This window comes from Poecile atricapillus, chromosome 3 (assembly GCF_030490865.1).
Source record: "Poecile atricapillus isolate bPoeAtr1 chromosome 3, bPoeAtr1.hap1, whole genome shotgun sequence".
In the NCBI taxonomy this organism is placed as follows: Eukaryota; Metazoa; Chordata; class Aves; order Passeriformes; family Paridae; genus Poecile; species Poecile atricapillus.
This window is the reverse complement of record NC_081251.1, coordinates 98,456,362-98,461,491: the sequence shown is the minus strand read 5'-3', so window position 1 is coordinate 98,461,491 and position 5,130 is coordinate 98,456,362.

Here is a 5,130-nt window from a genome sequence, read left to right as displayed (position 1 = left end):
AGCAGGTTGGAACCAGGCAGGTTTAAAAAATGAGCTGACTTTACTGAAGCAAACTCCTATTTAATCATTCCTGTGCTGCTTTAAAGGTGGCATATGCAGCCAGGTAAGTGGAAATATGTTTGTTTTGAAGGCCTGGGTAAATGTTATATAGAGGAATTAAAATGTCAATCTGTAGCTGCATTTGTTTAATGAAATTGTATAAACAAGGCTTTGAGCACATATCATCTCACTCCAGCATCTTAAAGGTGGTGAACCACTTCCCACTCTTCCCAATGTGCAGCCATCCCCACACTCTGCTGGCAGAAGAGTCAGGGGGTTGCTGATGGGGGTGCTGGAGGCAAACTCCCCCAGGTTAGATTGTCCCCTAATCATCAAACTAACTCATCCATCTGCAGCAGCTCAAAGTGTTTGCAGGGTGGTCTTGAGCTGTCATCTGCCACCAAGTACAGGAAAGGCCAGGATGTCTGCAAGGGCTGTGGGGTGAGTATCTGACCACAGTTCCACAGCAGTGGCCCAGAGCTGAACTGGAGCAGGCATGGCCAGGAGATGTGGGCTGGCTTCACCTGTCTGACTGTCTGGGTTGTTGCTTTGTTTAAAGGATGCTGCTCACCACCATGACCTCCTTGCCCTAACTGTCCTGTGGTGTGCCCCAGGGAAGGGACACCTGGCATCACCTGTGCCTTACCAAACCCACACAGGCTGGTAACTGTGCAACAAAAACATCCACGTAGACTTACAGTGCCAGAGCTGTTGCATTTCAGTTTCTCACTTAGGTCATTTTATAGCAGCTTCCCCACTGGGGATAAGCCATAAAAAGCAAGCAGGAGTACCAGGATGCATCTTTATGTTTACTACTGGCTCTGATTTTCCTTATAAATTCATTTTGTGCACAGTTTCAATCCCACCCCCTTGCTTAGAAGATGAACTGTTTTTCTAAAACAGGTTGTTTCCTCTCGTACCAGACAATCCCTTAAAAGGAAAGCCTGTGTTTTACTAAGGCACCTTTAAAACAGGCTTCCAGAAGAAAGGCAGAAGAGGGATATCTTTTTCTTATCTTTTTCTTGTAAAAGGCTAACACAGTGGCTAACAATGGTTTCTCAGCTTTGCCCGTGTAGTGAACTGACATTTCTAACAAGGACAAACAAAGGCGCCATGTAATGTATTAAAACTTAACAAGAATCAAAGAGTGCTTAAAAACAAATGGGAAAACTCAAGTAGTGAACACATAGAAGTTCAGTCTAGCCCCCAAGGACATTTCTTTTAGTCAGTTCATGTGACACCTGATGAAGTGTGAGCTACGGGTTTGCAGTTGAAATACTATGCTGGCTAACACCTTTGTTTTCCCCAGTTTCCCAATTTGCTGCTCCACCATGTAAGCTGTTGTGTCACTTTAGAGAAGTCACTCAGCCTCTTGCTTCCCATTTCTGCTGGTAAAATTGGGAACTTGCATTGCTCTGTTCAAATGACAGTCTCAGGGGGGACAAGCGTCTGTCCTTTGTTGTCTTTACACACAGCCTGTTACTGTGAACTCCTGGCTTTGGTTGTTACTGTGCCCCTAAAACCAGAATAAAACCAGAGAGCAGCCAACATTGGAGTGCCCCATTCTGCAGTCATACGTACAACAGGTGAAATCCTTTCTTCAGGCATGACTCCAGAGATTTGAATGTTCAGGGGATGGGACAGCACATCATCTTCTCTGCTTAGGTGCAGGGCAGGTGCTGTACATGGCTGTGTTGATGAAGGCAATTATGATCTGGGTGTTTTTCTAATCCTAAACAAGATAAAAGGTCCCTGATTGTAGAGTGGAAGAATGGTTGATGTGGAAGAAATCTTTCAATAAGAAGGAAATGTTTAGTTTGAGAGCACTTAAGGGGTGTCTGTGTTGTCGGCGAGAATTTTGATGGCTTCTTTTTCACATCTGTTAAATATTCAGCATGTTCTTTTAGCAATCTTTACCCTTTCTGTGAGGTTGAACAGGTTTGATTGGATTTTATGCAATTAGTATACTGTGAGAGTTTATGAGGATTTGCTTCAATTCTGAGATAATTTCACTTTGTCTGCTTGTGGTTTTCTTCAAATGTCTGAGCAAGTGCACCATGGTGGCAAAAGTATTTGAGGGAAATACATGTCAAAATCCCATGTGCTGCTACTGCTGCAAGTGGGAATTTAACTAAGATCTGCCAGCTTCCATAGTAAGAATTCTTGTATGCTTTTCAGAAAATAGAAGCTTAGTTTTCAGGGAATAGATAAGTCTTGTCTGTTTTGGGTGTTGAATTACAGAGAGCAAAAACATTTAGAAAGCTGTTCATTGAATATGCTCAGAAAAAAAGTTACAGTGGGATGTGGTTTCTGAGAGCAGGAAAAAGGCCAATCTTATGTCATAGGCTAATAAAATGTATTAAGCATGAAGTCAGTAAAGTTGTGTAGGAAATCCTCTGAAAATGGGGTGGAATAGCAACTTACAGTCCACATTCTTAGAAAAAGAAAAAGTTAAGTAAAATATGAGACAAAATAACACTTGGCTTCTCTTTATATTGTAAGAAAACTTGGCAAAGGCCAAGTATCCTTCAGAAAGGAGCATTGCTTGCTGTGAGTAAGCTCTGCACAGCTCTCCTGTGAGGAGAACTCCTACACAAGCAAGTCACAAAACATTTTCTTGGGGCACATTGTTAGTACTGTACTGAGAAGTTTGGTCAGAAAGTAAAACGTTGCTAAATCAATGATTCCAAGTGTTTTCTGGCAAATATTTTCCTTAGGAGATGTCTTTGGGAGATGCACAGACGTGGTTTCTAGCTGCCCTGGTTGGAGGGACCGTTTCAGGCAGTGAATTGAACACAAGCCCATGGGGATCTCCTTCCCCAAGCCCAAGTGTGCCCTGAAAGGGAAGTTTTGAGGGAAGTACAAGCTGCCCCCCTCTGCTGTGAGCCCAGTGCCAACCTCAGCGAGCCTCTTACAAAGAGGAATAGAGAGCATGGAAATGCTCCAGTGGTGTCTCACAGTGGCACCTCTGGGGAGCTGACCAGTGTTTGTGGAGTCTGAGACCAGTGCATTTCTCCATGTTCATGCAGCAATTGCACAGCACTGTTAAAGCCTGGTTTGCATTGATGCTGGGTAGCATGGGAACTTATATTTTATAATACCTCCAGACAGTGGTCTTTGCTGGGTGAAGTCACTCTGTGACTTAATTGCTCAAAGCCTTTCCCCACATTTGCTCTCAGAGGGAGCAGATTGCTGGAGGTGAAGCTGTTACTTAAAAGTGAGAGCCTTCCCACACGTCCCCTTCCTTCCCAGCGAGCTGGGAACTGGTGCCCTGTTGTGGTATCACAACACTGGAAACCAAAAGCCTGAGTCTGTGCTGGATGAGTTGCTGTCCTACAAGGAAAATTTAGGAGAAGCAACTGATTGTTTAAAGAATGGCTGTGAGGAAAAGGATTTGACTTGCTGTTTACATTAGAACTATTAATAGAAAAAAATCAAGTATTCAGTGCTTCTAAAATATTGCTCTCTGGTTTTTTTTTCTTTTTTTTATTTTTAATCTGAGCTGCTGCTGATGATATTACTGCATTTATACTTCTTTTTTTGTTTGTTTGTTTGTTTTGTTTTGTTTTGCAATAGACCCAGTTGGATTGGAAGTTACAGCTTGAAAATCCCAGTTGAAAAATTAATTATCCGCATACATCCCAGAACCAAAATCTTTGGGGACTAATTTAGATTCAATGTTATCATGCTGAGAACTTCTTACCAGCTCTAACTTCATCTAACTCAGCACAAAGGGTTGGCATTCATGGTCATAGGTGAAACGCTTTGTCACTCCCATGGTTAGGAAGGACATGGAAGGATGCATTGCTTTGGAGGTGCCACTTTCCCTGTCTCTAACTTGGTGGATTGATACGTGATGGACTGGTACATGATGAGATGTGGTTACTGAACCAGGAAATGTGTAAATAGATTGCACAGTGAGGAAGGAAGGGGTGCAGAAATGCTGTGCTGCTGCCAGGTACCCTCCTAGTGTGTGTGATGAGCTGATCCGTGTGGCTTGAAAATCAATTCTCACCTTGTAGTGCTCACGTAGCAAGGGTGAGAGCTCATTATTTCGCCCATGTCAGCCTCTGACAGAAAGAATGAAAGGGATTCATACTTATCCTTGTAACAAATCCTTAAAATCTTGTCCTCCAGCCTGTGCTGCCTTCCTTTTTACACTGGGAGAGTCCAGTCTAATCTGAACATTCAGGATCTTTACTGGACAATGTGCCAAAGCTGGATTCTATCTGAGTTTCCATAACATGGAGCATCTGGATCTATCTTTAATCAGGGGGTAAGGCAGGCAGGGGCCTCCAGTCCCGGCTGTCTCTGGGCAGTGTGGGGTGCATCTCCCGCCTTCCCTGTCATTTACTGCTTTTGTGTGAGGAAATTACTGTTCTTCCGCTCCCAAGTATTTAGAGTGGACTTACTCTTATTTGCTCCAACTTCACCCTTCCTCCTGCAGCTCAAAGCGTTTGCATGCTGGGCTGTAGGTGAAACTCTCCAGTGTTCCCACGGTCAGGGTGGACTGGTAGGAAGAATCATTCTGGAGATGCCCCTTTCCCTGTCTCTGCCTTGGTGGGTTGATGCGTGACGGGCTGACCCACGAGGAGATGTGGTTGCCGGGTTTTCTTCCTCCCGAGTACCTCGGGCGGGCTTGTTTGTGACAGGGACGGGCTGTTTGGAAAAGCACCTGAACAGCATCCTCTCGGGTTGGCGCCGCTCGTTCCCTGCCGAGCCGCTTGCGGCGGGGCTGGGGCGGACGGGCAGTGCCCGCTGCGGCCGCGCTCCGGGAGCGGGGCTGACGCTCTCCTGGCCCCGGTGGCCGGTGCCGCTGCCCCGTTCCCGTGGCCGGACGCGGGACGCTCCCGGGCGCTCCCCGTCCTGCGGGGGGCGCTGCCGCGGGGCCGCGCGCGCGGGCCGCCCCCGCCCGTCCGCGGGGAGCAGCGGCTGCCCCGGGGCGCGGGGCCGGCGCCGCGCCCTCCCCATTGGCTGCAGATGACGTCACCGCCCCGCCTCCGGGCCGGCCCCCGCGCTCCGATTGGCCGGGCCGGCCGCCCGTCGGCGCGGGCCCCGCCCCCGCCGGGCCGTACATTTACGCGGTAGCAA